The sequence below is a fragment of the Leptodactylus fuscus genome, chromosome 10, assembly GCF_031893055.1.
Source record: "Leptodactylus fuscus isolate aLepFus1 chromosome 10, aLepFus1.hap2, whole genome shotgun sequence".
In the NCBI taxonomy this organism is placed as follows: domain Eukaryota; kingdom Metazoa; phylum Chordata; class Amphibia; order Anura; family Leptodactylidae; genus Leptodactylus; species Leptodactylus fuscus.
The window spans coordinates 44,732,411-44,753,966 of NC_134274.1; positions in this window are offsets into that span (position 1 = coordinate 44,732,411).

The window sequence follows — 21,556 nt, forward strand, 5'->3', positions numbered from 1 at the left end:
GAGTTAGCAGGGTGATGCTTCACTGAGAATTATCTAATTAAAGCTCTTCTTCTTCTTCTGACTTGTTCCTTGTTCCACTACATATTCACAATGCCAAATCTATATCAGACAGAATCAGAGGATTAGGAAATTGCTAAAGTAAAAAAATGACCCCCTGTCCTATCTTCTGTTAGCTCAGATGGAGCCAAGTATCTCTTGGGTATTACAGGATCTGGGATTAGGGGAAGGGAACGCAGGGAGTAGAGGAACAGAAGACAAAAAAAAGCGATTTTTTTTTCCAGTAGGATTAACGACGGTTCTTCCTAAATAATCACATCCGTGTGCTGCAAGGTTATTTGGTTAATTTTTCTTCTCCTGTAATCTTTCTGTTAATAAAGGTTTCCTGTAAATGACGCCGACTTGCAGTGAGTATTACATTTATCTATTAAAAAGAAGAAGGCTCTCACTTTCTTCGAAATATACAGAACCGACAAGAAAATAAAGATTTTCTTTTTTGAACATGGATTTTTTTTTAAAAAAACCAAACCATTGGATTCTTTTATTTAATTCAATCCCCTTATCACTACGTACTTGTATTTCAAGTATACGGGGATTGTGCACAGGATTTAGGTTTTGCTATGGTGTTGCATAAATAAATTATGTTATTTTAGTGAATTTCTACCTCTTTTTTTTTCTGGAAGGTTCAGCCTTACATCACGTAATAGCCGAGCGGGCAAATTATTTCTGAAGCAAAAGCAATGGGAAAAAGAAAAATTATTTGACTTTCACTTTTGTAAATATACTAAGGCAACAACTGTAATGGGAAAAAAAAACGCGTTGTAAAGCCATTTCTAGCTACTGAAATAGGATCCGCGATTTTTTTTTCTGGCACTTCATTTTATTTAGAAAATGGCTAAAACTTTGTTAAGAAACTGTATTCTTAACTCTCTTGGCAGCAGAACAAATAGGTTTCTATTATTATACTAAGGGGGTCTGAAAAGACCCCAGAGTATAACAATTGTTCATGGGTGTCCACAGTGGGCATAATACTGTGTGTAGGGGCCACTATGGGGCATAATACTGTGTGCAGGGGGGCCACTATGGGGCATAATACTGTGTGTAGGGGCCACTATGGGGCATAATACTGTGTACTGGGGCCACTCTGGGGCATAAAACGCGCAGGAATGTGGGAGGAGGGGCTGGTCAGTCGGGGTCTTCGGCATCGGTCAAGGGGGGGCCCATGTCAAAGTTCGCCATGGGGCCCCGCCATTCTTAGTTACGCCACTGCTCCAAAGCTACCTACTGATGAAGCCACCCCTTTCATCCCAGATCCACAGCTATGGTGCAATGTTTTCTCTTCACGCTCCTGACTAGGCAGCCTCTCTGGTGAAGTTTCAGGATCTGCCTGACCTGACTCTGCAGGATTGGTTGGATTATCCTCTGACAACTTCCACATCTGATGGGCGACCTCCCCCCTCCTTTTGCAGCGTTGATGACGTCTGGCAGTGCATACCTCACTGAGGCCCTCTTGAGCGACAATGCCCTTTTTCTGTGCGCTCCTAATCAGTACTCTCCTATGTTTATGTCCTCCTGCCTTGGATTGCCTACTGCCTAATTTTGTCTATGCTCTGGTTGTTTACTGATGTGGCTTATGTGAAGCAGCTCTGTTTTAACACTTTAAATCAGTGATTCCCAAAGTGGTCCAGGTGAACACCCAGGGGTCCACGGGAGTCTCAATGGGGGTCTATGTGATATCTAATCTTCACATTTTTTGACAAGTTTTGGTAATATGGTAGAAATGTAGCAGCAGAGGGTCCCCCGAAATCAGTAAAATTTTGAAAGTGGCATAAGAGAAAAACATCTTTGGTAATCTCTGCTTTAAATGGCCACCATTAGAGATGAGTGAGTAGTATTCGATCGAATAGGTATTCGAACGAATACTACTGTATTCGAAATACTCGTACTCGTTCGAATACTATCGCTATTCGCAGTAAAGATTACATTCAGAAACAGCGTTGATTGGCCGAATGCTATACAGTGTATAGCATTCGGCCAATCAATGCTGGTTCTGCAGCAGGCTCATCTTTGCTAGTCGGGAGAGCTGGCAGCTTGCGGTTATGCGGGAGCTGACTTTTTCTCATAGGAATGCATTGACCAACATTGATTGGCCGAATGCTATACAGTGTATAGCATTCGGCCAATCAACGCTGGTTCTGCCAGAGGCTCGTCTGTGAGGAATGCAGTGCTATACAGTGTATAGCATTCGGCCAATCAATGCTGGTTTTGCAGGCCGAGTAAGGGCCGGTTCACATTAGCGCTTGCCCAGGGGTGAACCTACCTATGTCGCCACCCGAGGCGGACGACAGAAAGTGAAGTGGGCGGGGTGGAGTGAAGGGGGCGGGGCAGAGTGGCATTAGCAGGCAGAGAGTGCCTGAGTGTGAGGGATGAGAGCGAGAGGTCCAGCGGCCTCCCCAATCCACCGCTCGGTGACGCTAAGCCAGTCCAGGACAGCTTGTCCTGGATTGGCTTAGGTAAGCAAAAATGCCGTCCTCCCCGGGGCCCTGGCATAGCGGTCGCTTCAGGTCGCCTCATGGGAGGTGCGGCGCTGCGCTTGACTCTCATCCGGAAGGACTCTACAGGAGGACCCCCCAACGGAATATCAGCGCAACTTCAAGCGCTGTGCAGTTAAAGTGCAATTAAACTGCACAGCGCTCCTCCTAAATACTCTACTCCTGCTACTCGTGGACTTGACAACTGTCCTTTAGTCGAATAGTGGTTTTCCCTGAAAAGAGCATTTTTTCCCATAGACTATAATGGGATTCGATATTCGATCGAGTAGTCGAATATTGAGGATCTACTCAAAACGAATATCGAATCGCAAATATTTCACTACTCGCTCATCTCTAGTCACCATCTATTTTTAGAAACAAGGGTCAAATAATATTTTAACTGAAATTATCTCTAAATTTTCTTCTCTCAAACGTTATTTTCAGATCAAGATCCCAAATTGCTTTACAACTTTTGTTTAATATCTTTTCCAAGTTTACAAACCCTTTAAACTGTGGACATGGTCAGCAGAAGCTTTAGGAACACTAAGCTGATCTGGGACCCAATGTGGTGGACAAAAAGCCATTGTAAAATGGAAATTAACATTCTAATTAGAAATGACTACTGGTGCAATGAAAATTGTTATTTTGCATTTCATGGATATTGTCTCTAGTAATGGCAAAGGGAAATTGAGAATATCTAGTGAGTCACACATTAACTTATGTATGAAACAACAGCGATTGCTGAATTGGGGAGAAAAAAGGAGTTGCCGCTGCTTTGATTTTTGTACATAGAACATAACAACAGATAAATTATTACCCGCACTTCAAAAGAGAAGCGACATTTTATAATATTCATTCAAAGGCTTTAGCTATTCTTATTTATCCATAGGTTGCTGGGTAACTGTGTCTGCCTCAATCTTGGTGAGAAATAGGGTTGAGCCGATCTTGAGATTTCAGGATCGTTTTTAAAATCCGATTTTCGATCATTTTCCAGCCAATCCCGATCGTGAAATTTGCTGGATCGACGATCGGGATACGATCTTTCCCAATCCCAATCGCTCAATACTAGTGAGAAATTAAAGACATGCTAAAACAAACCTGTATTCTTATAAAGTCCAGCTATTTATTAAATAGGTTTTCCCATGTAAAGGGCTTAGGCCATGAAAGTATCTATTGTGGGGGAGGTAGCTCGGTCACAGCAGTGGTGCGGATCCAACCAGTCAGAGACAGGGACACCAAATGTGGTGCACACAGGTTTATTTTGAAAAAAAATGGCAAAATAAATAAAAGTTCATTTCAGGCACAAAAATAAGCAAAATAAAACACAGCCTTAACTTCAGGCAAGAGGGAAAACAAAACACCTGCTCGTCCGAGCTCTAATACAGTATAAGGCTAACTGTACGTGTAGCTTACTTCCAGCGACACGGTTAAACAAATCACAAATCCCAGTTTGTTCTCACCACAACTCAGCTTTCCAGGACAGACCCAGGCACCTCTACTCACTCCCAGCATCTGCTCTGAAGTGTAGGCTCTGCAGTCTTTTATGGACCAGTAAGCCGCATAGGACACACACCTGGGCTGAGGCCTATTCAAGACCCGCCCTGCACCACACGCATGTCAGAAACCTGGATATACAGTTAGGACCAGAAATATTTGGACAGTGACACAATTTTCGTGAGTTGGGCTCTGCATGCCACCACATTGGTTTTGAAATGAAACCTCTACAACAGAATTCAAGTGCAGATTGTAACGTTTAATTTGAAGGGTTGAACAAAAATATCTGATAGAAAATGTAGGCATTGTACACATTTCTTTACAAACACTCCACATTTTAGGAGCTCAAAAGTAATTGGACAAATAAACATAACCCAAACAAAATATTTTTATTTTCAATATTTTGTTGCGAATCCTTTGGAGGCAATCACTGCCTTAAGTCTGGAACCCATGGACATCACCAAACGCTGGGTTTCCTCCTTCTTAATGCTTTGCCAGGCCTTTACAGCCGCAGCCTTCAGGTCTTGCTTGTTTGTGGGTCTTTCCGCCTTAAGTCTGGATTTGAGCAAGTGAAATGCATGCTCAATTGGGTTAAGATCTGGTGATTGACTTGGCCATTGCAGAATGTTCCACTTTTTTGCACTCATGAACTCCTGGGTAGCTTTGGCTGTATGCTTGGGGTCATTGTCCATCTGTACTATGAAGCGCCGTCCGATCAACTTGGCAGCATTTGGCTGAATCTGGGCTGAAAGTATATCCCGGTACACTTCAGAATTCATCCGGCTACTCTTGTCTGCTGTTATGTCATCAATAAACACAAGTGACCCAGTGCCATTGAAAGCCATGCATGCCCATGCCATCACGTTGCCTCCACCATGTTTTACAGAGGATGTGGTGTGCCTTGGATCATGTGCCGTTCCCTTTCTTCTCCAAACTTTTTTCTTCCCATCATTCTGGTACAGGTTGATCTTTGTCTCATCTGTCCATAGAATACTTTTCCAGAACTGAGCTGGCTTCTTGAGGTGTTTTTCAGCAAATTTAACTCTGGCCTGTCTATTTTTGGAATTGATGAATGGTTTGCATCTAGATGTGAACCCTTTGTATTTACTTTCATGGAGTCTTCTCTTTACTGTTGACTTAGAGACAGATACACCTACTTCACTGAGAGTGTTCTGGACTTCAGTTGATGTTGTGAACAGGTTCTTCTTGACCAAAGAAAGTATGCGGCGATCATCCACCAGTGTTGTCATCCGTGGACGCCCAGGCCTTTTTGAGTACCCAAGCTCACCAGTCAATTCCTTTTTTCTTAGAATGTACCCGACTGTTGATTTTGCTACTCCAAGCATGTCTGCTATCTCTCTGATGGATTTTTTCTTTTTTTTTCAGCCTCAGGATGTTCTGCTTCACCTCAATTGAGAGTTCCTTTGACCGCATGTTGTCTGGTCACAGCAACAGCTTCCAAATGCAAAACCACACACCTGGAATCAACCCCAGACCTTTTAACTACTTCATTGATTACAGGTTTACGAGGGAGACGCCTTCAGAGTTAATTGCAGCCCTTAGAGTCCATTGTCCAATTACTTTTGGTCCGTTGAAAAAGAGGAGGCTATGCATTACAGAGCTATGATTCCTAAACCCTTTCTCCGATTTGGATGTGGAAACTCTCATATTGCAGCTGGGAATGTGCACTTTCAGCCTATAATATATATATATATATAATTGTATTTCTGAACATGTTTTAGTAAACAGCTAAAATAACAAAACTTGTGTCACTGTCCAAATATTTCTGGTCCTAACTGTATATCGTGACTTTTGTGAGTTTTCACACTATGGATAGAGGATAAATACTTGACCTGATTGGTAGGGGTGTGACTGATGAGACCTCCAAAGATCCTGAGGGGGGGGGGGGTCATTTCCAAAGCCAGGCTGAATATAGGCATGATTTGTGGTGGATGGCGTCCCATTTACTTCTATGGAAGCGCCAGACGGAGTTGAAGTAAAACACTGTCCATTACCATTCACTCCTATATTCAGCCCAGCTGTGGTCAGGCGAATGTGCAGTGGGGAAAGGGATTTTTCATTCTTGCCTTATGGCAACCAGAATATGCCATCAGTGCGACGTACATCAATTTCTAAAGTGAAATGGCAGTAGAAAAACCCACACCACTTTGGACTCTGCTTTGGTTAGACTTTTCTGGAGGGTGGATTACTGGACAATTATAAGGGTCAAATGTGAGGCTTCCTAAAAATATGTAGAAAGAGATTCAGCTCACAGAGGGATCAATTACCTGTGCCTACAGAAGTCTGTGAGGAGAGCTGTTGGGGAAGAAAAGAGGTACAAGAGTTGGAATAAGAGACACAGGCAAACCTAGGCTGCTGGAGGTAGTAGTAAGTTTTATAACCCACTCTAGAAAGAACTTAGCCTGTATGAAGGTTGTTAGCTGCCTAACGTTATCTTAGTACTGTATGCTGTTTTCCTATCAACATTGCTTATAACTCTTATATAAGATTTTCTTTTTTTTTTTTTTTTTTTTTTAAATGTAGATTGTGAGCCCCACATAGAGCTCACAATGTACATTTTACCCTATCAGTATGTCTTTTTGGAATATGGGATGGAAATCCACGCAAACACGGGGAGAACATACAAACTCCTTGCAGATGTTTTCTTGCCCTTGGTGGGATTTGAACACCAGGACTCCAGCGCTGCACGGCTAACCACTGAGCCACTGTGTTGCCCTCATATAAGACTTTCATTAGCATCAATGCCAAAAGATTATGCCTCCAGAAAATGTCTGTGCTTAAAACAGGTTTTTCTGTAAATCATATCTTTTAGAACTGGAGGTTTTTTAAATATCCATCTCATTTAGTGTTCTCTTCGGTCACTTGACAATAGTCTGACACTAACTGCTCTGTAGATATCACTTCTCAGAAGTCATCGCATTGCCATTACCAGCAGAAATGTAATTATTAGAGATGAGCGAACACTAAAATGTTCGAGGTTCGAAATTCGATTCGAACAGCCGCTCACTGTTCGAGTGTTCGAATGGGTTTCGAACCCCATTATAGTCTATGGGGAACATAAACTCGTTAAGGGGGAAACCCAAATTCGTGTCTGGAGGGTCACCAAGTCCACTATGACACCCCAGGAAATGATACCAACACCCTGGAATGACACTGGGACAGCAGGGGAAGCATGTCTGGGGGCATAAAAGTCACTTTATTTCATGGAAATCCCTGTCAGTTTGCGATTTTCGCAAGCTAACTTTTCCCCATAGAAATGCATTGGCCAGTGCTGATTGGCCAGAGTACGGAACTCGACCAATCAGCGCTGGCTCTGCTGGAGGAGGCGGAGTCTAAGATCGCTCCACACCAGTCTCCATTCAGGTCCTACCTTAGACTCCGCCTCCTCCGGCAGAGCCAGCGCTGATTGGCCGAAGGCTGGCCAATGCATTCCTATGCGAATGCAGACTTAGCAGTGCTGAGTCAGTTTTGCTCAACTACACATCTGATGCACACTCGGCACTGCTACATCAGATGTAGCAATCTGATGTAGCAGAGCCGAGGGTGCACTAGAACCCCTGTGCAAACTCAGTTCACGCTAATAGAATGCATTGGCCAGCGCTGATTGGCCAATGCATTCTATTAGCCCGATGAAGTAGAGCTGAATGTGTGTGCTAAGCACACACATTCAGCACTGCTTCATCATGCCAATACAATGCATTAGCCAGTGCTGATTGGCCAGAGTACGGAATTCGGCCAATCAGCGCTGGCCAATGCATTCTATTAGCCCGATGAAGTAGAGCTGAATGTGTGTGCTAAGCACACACATTCAGCACTGCTTCATCACGCCAATACAATGCATTAGCCAGTGCTGATTGGCCAGAGTACGGAATTCGGCCAATCAGCGCTGGCTCTGCTGGAGGAGGCGGAGTCTAAGGTCGGACCTGAATGGAGACTGGTGTGGAGCGATCTTAGACTCCGCCTCCTCCAGCAGAGCCAGCGCTGATTGGCCGAATTCCGTACTCTGGCCAATCAGCACTGGCTAATGCATTGTATTGGCGTGATGAAGCAGTGCTGAATGTGTGTGCTTAGCACACACATTCAGCTCTACTTCATCGGGCTAATAGAATGCATTGGCCAGCGCTGATTGGCCGAATTCCGTACTCTGGCCAATCAGTGCTGGCCAATGCATTCTATTAGCTTGATGAAGCAGAGTGTGCACAAGGGTTCAAGCGGACCCTCGGCTCTGATGTAGCAGAGCCGAGGCTGCACAAGGGTTCAAGCGCACCCTCGGCTCTGATGTAGGAGAGCCGAGGGTGCACTTGAACCCTTGTGCACCCTCAGCTCTGCTACATCAGAGCCGAGGGTGCGCTTGAACCCTTGTGCACACTCTGCTTCATCAAGCTAATAGAATGCATTGGCCAGCGCTGATTGGCCAATGTATTCTATTAGCCTGATGAAGTAGAGCTGAATGTGTGTGCTAAGCACACACATTCAGCACTGCTTCATCACGCCAATACAATGCATTGGCCAGCGCTGATTGGCCAGAGTACGGAACTCGACCAATCAGCGCTGGCTCTGCTGGAGGAGGCGGAGTCTAAGATCGCTCCACACCAGTCTCCATTCAGGTCCGACCTTAGACTCCGCCTCCTCCAGCAGAGCCAGCGCTGATTGGCCGAATTCTGTACTCTGGCCAATCAGCACTGGCTAATGCATTGTATTGGCGTGATGAAGCAGTGCTGAATGTGTGTGCTTAGCACACACATTCAGCTCTACTTCATCGGGCTAGTAGAATGCATTGGCCAGCGCTGATTGGCCGAATTCCGTACTCTGGCCAATCAGCACTGGCTAATGCATTGTATTGGCGTGATGAAGCAGTGCTGAATGTGTGTGCTTAGCACACACATTCAGCTCTACTTCATCGGGCTAATAGAATGCATTGGCCAATCAGCGCTGGCCAATGCATTCTATTAGCGTGAACTGAGTTTGCACAGGGGTTCTAGTGCACCCTCGGCTCTGCTACATCAGATTGCTACATCTGATGTAGCAGTGCCGAGTGTGCATCAGATGTGTAGTTGAGCAAAACTGACTCAGCACTGCTAAGTCTCTGCATTCGCATAGGAATGCATTGGCCAGCCTTCGGCCAATCAGCGCTGGCTCTGCCGGAGGAGGCGGAGTCTAAGGTCGGACCTGAATGGAGACTGGTGTGGAGCGATCTTAGACTCCGCCTCCTCCAGCAGAGCCAGCGCTGATTGGTCGAGTTCCGTACTCTGGCCAATCAGCGCTGGCCAATGCATTCTATTAGCCCGATGAAGTAGAGCTGAATGTGTGTGCTTAGCACACACATTCAGCTCTACTTCATCAGGCTAATAGAATACATTGGCCAATCAGCGCTGGCCAATGCATTCTATTAGCTTGATGAAGCAGAGTGTGCACAAGGGTTCAAGTGCACCCTCGGCTCTCCTACATCAGAGCCGAGGGTGCGCTTGAACCCTTGTGCAGCCTCGGCTCTGCTACATCAGAGCCGAGGGTGCGCTTGAACCCTTGTGCACACTCTGCTTCATCAAGCTAATAGAATGCATTGGCCAGCGCTGATTGGCCAGAGTACGGAATTCGGCCAATCAGCGCTGGCCAATGCATCCCTATGGGAAAAAGTTTATCTCACAAAAATCACAATTACACACCCGATAGAGCCCCAAAAAGTTATTTTTAATAACATTCCCCCCTAAATAAAGGTTATCCCTAGCTATCCCTGCCTGTACAGCTATCCCTGTCTCATAGTCACAAAGTTCACATTCTCATATGACCCGGATTTGAAATCCACTATTCGTCTAAAATGGAGGTCACCTGTTTTCGGCAGCCAATGACTTTTTCCAATTTTTTTCAATGCCCCCGGTGTCGTAGTTCCTGTCCCACCTCCCCTGCGCTGTTATTGGTGCAAAAAAGGCGCCAGGGAAGGTGGGAGGGGAATCGAATTTTGGCGCACTTTACCACGTGGTGTTCGATTCGATTCGAACATGGCGAACACCCTGATATCCGATCGAACATGTGTTCGATAGAACACTATTCGCTCATCTCTAGTAATTATAGATTATACCCCTATATAGATAACACAGGATCTGAAATTCACAATAGGTGATGGTCACGGCTCCCCTCCTCACTTCCCTGCAAAATGACCTCTACATAGGTCAGACTGAAGGCCTACAATAGTTTCTTATAGATGTCCATGAGTCATCTGTAGTCTACAAGTTCCTATAGGTCATGTGGCTTCTGTAAAACATATCCATGCATGCTGTTAATGGCAGCACAAGCAAGATGGCTACCTCAATAATTTTATATATATATATATATATATATATATATATATATATATATATATATATATATATATTAGGGTTGAATGATCGGGAAAGATTAGATCCCGATCGTCGATCAAGCAAATTTCACAATTGCGATCAGCTGGAACATTATCGAAAATCAGATTTTAAAAGCGATCCTGAAATCTCAAGATCGGCTCAACCCTACTCCATAAACAAAGGATAGGGTTGAGCGATCAGGATCGGGAAAGATCGGATCCCGATCGGTGATAGAGCAAATTTCACAATCGCGATCGGCTGGAAAATGATCAAAAATTGGATTTTAAAAAGGAACCTGAAATCTAAAGATCAGCTCAACCCGTATATATATATATGCAAAAGATTAGTATCTGGTTTCAGTTTATAAAAAAAAAAAAAAAAGTCACATTCCCTTTAATTCAGACAAAGACACCTCTGTAATCTATCCACAAGGGGATAAACCACCTCCTTTCTTATCTTTCATTTCCTACAGTGAAATAGTTGGATTTTGCAGTCTGGGTTATTGCCAATGTATATAATGAGAAGTTTGCAAAACTAACATAACATTATGTCATATGGTGTTTCCCAGTGCTAAATTATATCTTGCTTGTACATGAAACAAAGTGCAGCACAAACCTATCATTACATAACATTAGGTATATGTTAATTACACTTAAGATGTCTGCGTCTTACCAGATATTGATTGAACCTCTCTGGCCAACAACCAAACAAAGAAGTTTTATAGAGTGTTTATGACCATGTATACTATCTAATGACTTGCAGCCTGCCTGATTTCCTGATTTTATGGAAGGTAGGTTATTAGAGGGGCTGCTGGATTACACTACATTCTTTAATTACCCGATAGGGCTCACACAAAATAAAAACTAGACCAATAACTCATATATATATATATATATATATATATATATATATATATATATATATATATATATTTATATACAATGGCATAACTAGGAATGGTGGGGCCCTGTGGCGAACTTTAAAAATGGGCCCCCCCGACCGACGCCAAAGACCTTGACCAACCGACCACCCCCCACATTTCTGCGCACACTGTTATGCCCCGTAGTGGCCCCTACACACAGTATTATGCCCCATAGTGGCCCCTGCACACAGTATTATGCCCCATAGTGGCCTCTGCACACAGTATTATGCTCCATTGTGGACAACCATGAACAATTATACTCTGGGGTCTGAAAAGACCCCAGAGTATAATAATAATTGGAGACCCAGGGGGATAAAAACATTAAAAAAACCCCACTGTACTTACCTATCCCTGGCTCCACTGCACTCTCCGCCGCTGTCGGCCATCTTCAATGACGCCAGGGACATTATGTGACTGGGGGGCCTGCGTCGCGAAGTATATGGACGCAGGTCCCGGTCATGTAACATCAGTGACATCATGCAAGTAGGCCCGAAGCCTCCCCGGAGCCTGGAATGGTAAGTAACACTGTTTTTTTTATGTTCTGTTACCTCTCCTGGGCCTCCAATCATTATATTCAGTGGTCTGAAAAGACCCCCCCCCCCAAGTATAATAGTGCTTGTGGGGCCCATGGCGTCACTTACTGATTCCGGCCCCTACCAGGATCGGTGAGTGAGTAGGACCAGAAAAAAAAAAAAAAAAAAGCAACGGTAATGGCTATTGTCGGGCCCCTAGTCTCCCGGGCCCTGTGGCAGCCGCTACCGCTGCTACCTCCGTAGTTACGCCCTTGCCTGCAGGCGCATGACAAGGTGAGACAAAAACTTCAAATGACTTACTGTGGTTTCAAATTCCTATTTTTAGTTCCAGCACCACTACCTATTATTGAAAACTATACAGCGCGGGGGAACATTCACGGACGTCTACATTTTATTATAGTGGACGTGCTTTAAATGTTTCAATGCAGAAACTCGTGTTTCCAGTGCAAGGTGAAGATGGTTGTATTTTACATTTACTATTTCAATAATTCCTTGTGTTAGAAAAAAATAATTTGGAATTTATTTCCCAGCTCCCCATATTTCATCTATATGCAAATCCTGATTTTAAATATGTATGTTATAAAGAGACAAAATGAAACATATTTCTTAATATCTGAAGACAATAAAATATCAATTGAAAATATACAAATTAAACTGCTACTTTCGGCCAACTCCATAGAAGCGAATAATGTAATACATACAAGCTTTATATTACTCTATTGTTTGTGGAGTTTGTATATGACTTCTTTGTTATCTTCTTATAAAATGACAGCAGATGCCGTGTGACTATAGAGAGGCTTACAATGAGGAAAATTGGACTAGGGCGTATTCACATATTCTTTTTTTTTTTTTTTTTTTTTAATTTGGACTTTCTACCCATACTTATATATATGTTTTAATAAGACACCATGCACATTGTCAATGTGCAACTCAGCACTTTATACACACAGGCATGTATCATTTGCTAAAAGTGTAACCGAAGAAGAAAGTCTCATGTACCATATCTACTATAAATAAGAGTTCAAACTGTGCATAGTCCATACATTTCACTTCTGCATATACATAGCTGCACAAACATCTTCATAAAATCACCAGAACTGCAAAGAACAAAAATCCACTTTTGGGCTGGAGCCCCACATAGTGCAAACGTTGAGATTTTGCTGCAGCAGAAACAATTCTGGCTAATCCCATCCACTCATTGCAGAAAAATACACAGTCCAGTCATATTAACGTGACCACGGCCTACTGATGACGTCAACGTTAAGTAACCAATCGCAGAAGACATGTGTCATGAGTCATGTGGGTGCACTCATCATTGTAGAAGGCACGATGGATCAACACAATCATGCATCTGTCCTTGCGGACCATGTTCACCCCTACATGCGAATTGTTTTTCCTCAGGATGATGGCATCTACCAGCAGGACAATGCAACGTGTCATAAAGCTTGCAGTGTACGTGTGTGTTTCGAGGAGCACCAGGATGAGTTTACCGTACTACTTTGGCCAGTAAATTCCCTGGAGTTGAACCCAATGGAGAATCTGTGGGACCACCTCGATCGGGTTGTCTGCGCTATGGATGCTCAGCCACCTAAACTAGTGCAGCTGACCACGGCACTGGAGTCGGCATGGCTCTACATCCCAGTGACATCATCACAAAATCCCTTCTCTTCCTGCACGTCTCGCAGCGGTCCGCTCTGCCAAAGGGGGTTATTCTGGATTTTGACAGGTGGTCACATTAATGTGACTGGACTGTGTATCTTTGCTGAAACTAACAGCACCGATATCTCCAGAACCCGGCGCACATTAGAAAATATTATACTCTGTGTACCAGAGGACGTGAAAACTCCTCTTTTAGTTTTGAGACGGGCCTGCGTCCCGGGTCATGTGACATCGGGCCATCATTGAAGATGGCCTACACCATGGAGGATTGCATCGGAGCCGGGGATAGATAAGTGACAGTGTTTTTTATGTTTGTATCCTCCCTCAGTCTCCAATAATTGTTCATGGGTGTCCACAGTGGGGCATAATAGGGTGTGTAGGGGCCATTATGGGGCATAATACTGTGTGCAGGGGCCACTATGGGGCATAATACTGTGTGCAGGGGCCACTATGGGGCATAATACTGTGTGTAGGGGCCACTATGGGGTATAATACTGTGTGCAGGGGGCACTATGGGACATAATACTGTGTGCAGGGGCCACTATGGGACATAATACTGTGTGCAGGGGCCACTATGGGACATAATACTGTGTGCAGGGGCCACTATGGGACATAATAGAGCACGTTGGAATGTGAAGGGGGGGGGTTGGTCAAGGGCTTCATGTCAAAGTTCGCCACGGGGCCCCACCACTCCTAGTTACGCCACTGATGACAGTCCTAACATTAACCCTTTCAGCTTCCCAGTCACACACATTACATAACCATTTTTTTTTTATATTTTGACTATTTCAAAGTTATCTTACTATTGATGGGCTGCACAATTCTTATATATGTGGCTATTGGCTGTTTTGATCTATTAAAATATGGTTTCTAAATTTCCAGACATTCTGAAGAACGGCTTTTGGTGAGTTAACCGCCATTGGCTGAATAGTTCACAGAGTAAATGAAAAAAAAAAAAAATCAATCTTATCCTGCTGAAGGGAATTTGGAGCTCTATATGGGTACAGTACGCTTTGTGATATATTGAAGTGTTAATTGTAGCCACTGCTCAACATTTATGACAGCTTTGTTTTGATTAGTGACCTTCGACCCTGGGTCAATGATTGTCATTGCTGTCCTGGGCTGAAGTAGGAAGGAAATTGCAGACAGCATTTTACAGTAAAGCTAACACATCTTTCCTCTTTGAGTCATCGGTGATGTACTTGGCTCAGTATACTTTCTAAAGACAATTCTAGATGAAACTTAACGTGTGACAAAATATCTATGTGTGCTTAACCCCTGTTTTAGGGCCTTAATGACCAAACCATTGTTTGCATTTTCCTATAGTCACATAAAGAGCGCTATAATTTTTTTTTTTCTAATTTTTCCATCAATGTAACTGTATGAGTACGTTTTCACACTAGAGGATTTGAACTTATGATCTACCTATGTAGTACAATGTATTTTACTGTCTGTTGCAATTTTTTTCAGGCAGTGTAATAGGCTTTGCCTTTGACCTAGGGTCTCACTCATTCACTCAACATAAAAAAGACATCTTATACAGTTCTGCACTATGAAATATATATATATAAAAAAACAAACGTTACCAATGTGAGAATATGGCGAATCAAAGAATTTTTTTGCTTTCAAAAGTTAGAAGTTATTAAAACATGAAAAAAAAAAAAATAGATTTGGTATCACCATGATCGTACAGACCTGCAGAATAAAGTTAACATCGCTTTACTGCTGGAAGCGATAAAAAAATAAAATTAAAAAAAATATATATTTTTCTCAATTCCACCTTATTCTGATTTTTTTTTTCCCCATTTCCCGGTACATTGTACAAAATTATAAGTACAATTACAACTTGTCACACAAAAATCAAGCCCTCATATGACTACGTAAACATGGCAAAAAGGAGAATTTGCACTTCCTTATGTTGGAAAGGAACTTACCGTATATACTCGAGTATAAGCCTGGTTTTTCAGCAGTTTTTGTGCTGAAAAAGCCCCCCTCGCAATAGTATTGTATAGAATCTCCCATAAAATGGTGAAAAAAAAAAGCTTTCAAAAAATTTCATAAAAAAAATAAAATAAGTTCTAAATCATTCCTTTCCCTAGAATACATACAAAAGTAAAAAATTACTGTGAAACACATACACATTAGGTATCCCTGTGTCTGAAAGTGCCAGGTCTACTGAATATAGGGTATCTGCAGTGCTCCTCTTCCGTCGGGAAGGAGTTAATAGGAGCACTGCAGATATCCTATATTCAGCCAGGCTAAATTCCAAGTGGGGGTAAAAACCCAGTCCTCAAGCTCAGGGAAGGGGCAGACAGACAACCAAAACACCCCCTCCCCTTTCCCAGCACCTACTGCACCCAAAAACTCAGACCATTTTAATTTTTTAAATTTTCCATTAGCTGCTGCATTTTCCCCCCCTCGACTTATACTCGAGTGAATACGTTTTCCCAGTTTTTTTGTGGTAAAATTAGGGGCCTTGGCTTATATTCGGGTCGGCTTATACTCTAGTATATACGGTATTTCACGTGGTCCCCGATCCATCCTCTGGACCATGCCACTGCCACTCTTTTCTTCTTGCGGAAGATGGAAGAAGTAAAATGCTATAAAGCCACTTAATAAGGGGTGGCCAATACATGGATTGCAGCCGTCAATGGACAACAGGCTGAATAATGACACCAAAAACCAGTAGAATCCACAGTTCCACAGAGGAAGACCTCTACAGCTAGAGAAAAGAACCCTTCATCAGGATTATAAGTGAAGATTCTTTACTCTAAGAACAGTGAGATAATGGAACTCATCGCCACAGGATATTGTAATGGTGGATTCATTGTGCAACTTCTTCAAGAGCCTGGATGCCTTTTTTTAAAAGGCAAAATATTACAGGTAGGGTTGAGCGATTGGAAAAGATCGGATTCTGATCGGCAATCAAGTAAATTTCACGATCGCGATCGGAATTCTGATCCCAATCTTTCACTGAGATCGAGGTCAGAGGTTATCTCAAGATCGGCTCAACCCCATACATGTATATATCATTAATAGGGTTGAGCGATCGGGATCGAAAAAGATCGGATTCCGATTGGCGATCGAGCAAAGTTCACGATTGCGATCAGGATGGGCTGGAAAATGATCGGAAATCAGATTTTAAAATCGATCCTGAAATCTCAAGATTGGCTCAACTCTAATTACAGGTTTTAGAATTTTGGTGAGGACAAGTTGATCCAGGATATATTATACAGATTGCCAGATTTGGAGATGGGAAATCATTTTTGTCCTGACATGAAACAATTGTTAAGCCTTATGGGGTTTTTGTTGTCTTCCACTGGATCAATGTCTTCATCCAACCTCATCTACTGTTATTTCTGTTATTTCACACCCGTCCCTGTACTAATTCTTGTTTTGTGATTCAGATCCACCGTGATTCAATTCCAATGGGAGTTTTAATCAGCAAATAATTTATCCCATGGGAACGTACAGGCAAAAAATATATCCTCTTCTACACCTGTAAAAACTTGTAGTGATTGAAACGTTCATTACTTAGGATTCAGACGTGGCTTTCACACTAATCAATCTAGAAATTTTCGCTTCTTACTTTTGCTACAGAGTCATTTTGGTATTTACAGGTTAAATGGCTCAAAGTACAAAGCGTTTCTTTTCACTTTGATGAATGGAACAATCATGATGTCATCATCAGTGACAGTCTGAATTACCGGCTGTCATCTTAAAATGCTGCAACTCTCTGTAGAAGAGGTCACTACTTCCAAGTTGCAGGAAGGCTCTCTTTGTTTTAAAATCAGCGGATGGAAGACAGGAGGCTTCTTGTAGCTAAAAATGGGTCAAAATCAATATTAAGTGGATATGTCATTAGGGGCTGTTGTGTTTAGGGTAGAGCGAGTCTGTATAACTACTACATTAGTTGACGAAGATTTGCTGTGAAGATAGCACCTAAGAAGGCAAACACTCACGAGGTGCTGAACTAGGTCTCAGTTATTTCTCTTCTAATGTCACCGTCGAAGACGCAGACTAGGAAGCTTGGTTAATAGAAGAAATGCATGGGGAAATGTATGCTTTACCATGGAGTATGCATATTTTAGATGTAATTAAAATATCTGACAGCGTGTCCACAAGATGTGACTGAAGCCTGCATGGAGGTACACGAAGTCCAAATCGTTCCAAAATATGGAGTTGTAGGCATTATGCATGGTGATGTCACAGTACAGGGATAATACACACAGTGATGTCACAGTACAAGGATAATACACACAGTGATGTCACAGTACAGGGATAATACACACAGTGATGTCACAGTACAAGGATAATATACACAGTGATGTCACAGTACAGGGATAATACACACAGTGATGTCACAGTACAAGGATAATATACACAGTGATGTCACAGTACAGGGATAATACACACAGTGATGTCACAGTACAAGGATAATATACACAGTGATGTCACAGTACAAGGATAATACACACAGTGATGTCACAGTACAGGGATAATACACACAGTGATGTCACAGCACAGGGATAATACACACAGTGATGTCACAGCACAGGGATAATGTACACAGTGATGTCACAGCACAGGGATAATGTACACAGTGATGTCACGATATGGGAATTAAGCCAGTGATGTTACAGTACTAGAATAAAGCACACAATGATATAGTACAAGGATAATACTCACATAAGGATCACAGTACAAGAACAATAGCTACAGTGATGTCATAATAACCCAGACACATAATAATGGTCACCATACATATATGACCTTAAAGCATAGGAGGAATAAACATCTAGAAGTAGTAGAGTTAACTTGACTTTTTGTAGCATGATGTCTGATCTCAGAAAACAAAATGCAATATAAAGTTGATGAAAAAAATTTTTTTCATTGACTTTTCATTGTTTTTTTTGCCTTCAATGTTAAAATACTACACTATTGTAATTTAACTCTGCAACCTCTGTATTATGATGTAACATACTGCTGTAACGTACACATGATGTCATAATACAATGATGATAAAATGATGTACATGCTGAACATATAGCTTCACTCTTATATTGGTACAACCAACCATATTGGATGTGCAAAGCCACTAGAGACAGAACACATTAATAGGATTATACAGTACCTTAGAAAACATTTCAGTCTACGGGTCTGGCCTGTGTTAAAAGAATCTTCCCATTGAGGACCACTTCAGTAGATGAAAATTGAAATATTTTGGCTTTTATGCTTCAGATCTAGGCCATGACATTGAGAAATTTGGAATGGGACCAAAGCAGAACATTTAGCAGTTTGTCCACAGTTTCATTACACTATCCAGCCACATCTGTGTTCTTATTTTCCACCTAAAATGTAGTTTATTACTGTAGGATTCTGTAATTATCCCACAGCTGCACCACTTCTGAATCCTCCGACAAGAAGTCACAGACAAGCTGAGACTGGTAGAGGGTAAGGCCAGGCCAAATTCCATTGACAATGCAAAAATGGTTACAGAATACAATGAGACAGATAGATAGACAGATAGATAGATGGATGGATGGATGGATGGATAGATAGAATATGATTCTTAACATGTTAAGTAAATATTGCAAATCACTCCATGCGATGAGTTATCAACCTCAAGTTAAAAATGACTACAACTGTAGATAGACAGATAACATAGATGTGGGCAGGTGCGCAGCTACCGGGGTAGCAGTTGCCATAGGGCCCGGGACATTAGGGGGCCCCTGATGTTTTTATTTTTAACTAGGCCGTTACCTGCTGGAGTATTTACTTAGCAATCCTCACTTGCGCTCACAGCCACCGGCGCTTCCCCTTCTGCAGAGGAGACGGTGAACAGGAGAGGGGATCGGTAGACTGTGGGCCCGCAAACCCCACAAACACTGCTGGGGGGGGGGGTATACTGATCGGAGGGGTAGGAGAGGTGAGGCAACATAAAAAAACACTGTTAGTTACTAGAGATGAGCGACCACTGTTCGGAACAACCGTTCCGAACAGCACGCTCCCATAGAAATGAATGGACGTAGCCGGCACACGGGGGGTTAAGCGACCGGCCGCTGGCAAAGTGTACATGCCAGCTGCTTCCATTCATTTCTATGGGAGCGTGCTGTTCGGAACGGCTGATCCGAACAGTGTTTGCTCATCTCTATTAGTTACCTCTCCTGTGATTTGGAAAGGCTTTGGGCCTATCTGGTGACGTCCTAGACGTCATGTGGGCTGGGCCTGCGTCATTATGCATCAAGCCCACCTCACTTGACATCTGTTCCATCATTGAAGATGGCCGACATCAGCGGGGAGTGTGCCGGACCCCAGGAGAGGCAAGTAACAGTGTTTTTTATGTTTTCATCCTCCCCTGGGTCTCCGATCATTATACTCTGGGGTCAAATGTTTGACTTGGGGCCCAGCCATTCCTAGTTATGCCACTGGATATGACCTATAAAAGGTATTAACAGTAGGTTTGCAGAAATGTCTTTGTTTGCTTCAGTTATTGACGCGGGGCTTGCAAAAATCCATGCACGTTACATGACGGCCTTATCTAGATTAATCATATTGATTTTCAGGTAAACTAATTTCTGCACTTAATCTGAATATACTCTTAATCACTATCCTTATATAGATTTGATAAAGGGAGTCTACATGACTAAAATGTCTTCTAACCCATCTTATCCTGTTGTAGGGCGGGTTAGTACCAAAGTGAAGAAATTCTACTTATATTCCATGGGCCCAGATGGGTGCTCCAATAGGTATAGTCCTTCCCTAGGTGCACAGCTCATCTGGATATGGAATAAAAAGTTGAATTTTTCAGTGGCAAGATTTTATTTTGAGACAAGAAAGGCATTTCCACTAGGCCACTAACTGGAGCAGCATGAATTAGAAGCAATTGTGATGGTGGTAGACGCCCTTTGAATGTATCAATGAAGGAAAGCACGATCCTCAGAAGGCATTGTTGGTAAGTCCAAAAGACAAAAAAGTTGTTGACCTAGCGTCCGTGTGGTGTAGGGAACGGCTCAGACCAAGAGCCCACTAACTCAGTTGCAACTCTTACCCAGACACCATCCTACAATATAGGTGGTGGTGCATAATAGGAGGAAATGGAGAAACCCGGGAAAATATAGAGCACTACTCGGGTGCAGTAATCCAATCATGAGGAAAAGTGTACGACAATGTATATAAAATACTTTTATAACATACGTTTTATTGGTTCCAAGGCCGTAAAAGGCTACCCAATATTAGGTAGTCCAAAAGGGCCTGGGAACCAGTATACTGGTCATACTGGTTTCCAAGCCCTTTTGGACTACCCAATATTGGCCGGATGAAGACACCTGTTCCGTGTTGAAACGCGGGTTCGCTGGGTGTGCGTCGCTCTCTAGGCAGTGGCGAATATGGGTCTTGGACTTTTACCAAGTTCAATCCACCATCAGGAGCTCTGGTGAAGAACTCCGGGGCCTGATTCCGCTCTGGTTAGAAGAGCATAGCACACCCAGGACTGTTTTTGCCTCAGCACCTGGGGATCCTGGTTGCCTGGAACTTACTGAGCAATTTTGTGCATCAGGTCCCTAACAACTGGCGTATTTAGAGACACAGCCACCTCTTTATGAGAAAATGTAAAGGCTGTGCACCCGTGTTGTAATTTTCACCATCTCGTAGCTGGCCTAGGTTTCATTGATCATTTGTGGCAGTAAACTGGCATAAACGTTCTTAAATGCAGTACATCTCCATTGCCGCTTTCACAAAACTGGCGTTCGCAACTTTTTCATGCCAGATATCTGGTGTAAACGTAGTAATAAATCAATCCCATTGAGTGATAAGACAAGAGAATATCACCACGGCCTCCGACTGTATTTAGTTGTATATACATATCAATAATAACCCAGCTAGAGGAACAACAACTATTATTGGAAATACTGGTACGTTTAGTCCGCCTTTCTTTCGCAATCAATACCCCATAGTCAGGATGATGATAGCTACTTTCTGTAATGGGATGAACACTTGGAGAACTTTCTTTGTTGTTTTCTAGGTGATGACATTGTGTGTGAAGGGAGTTATTTAGTACGATTG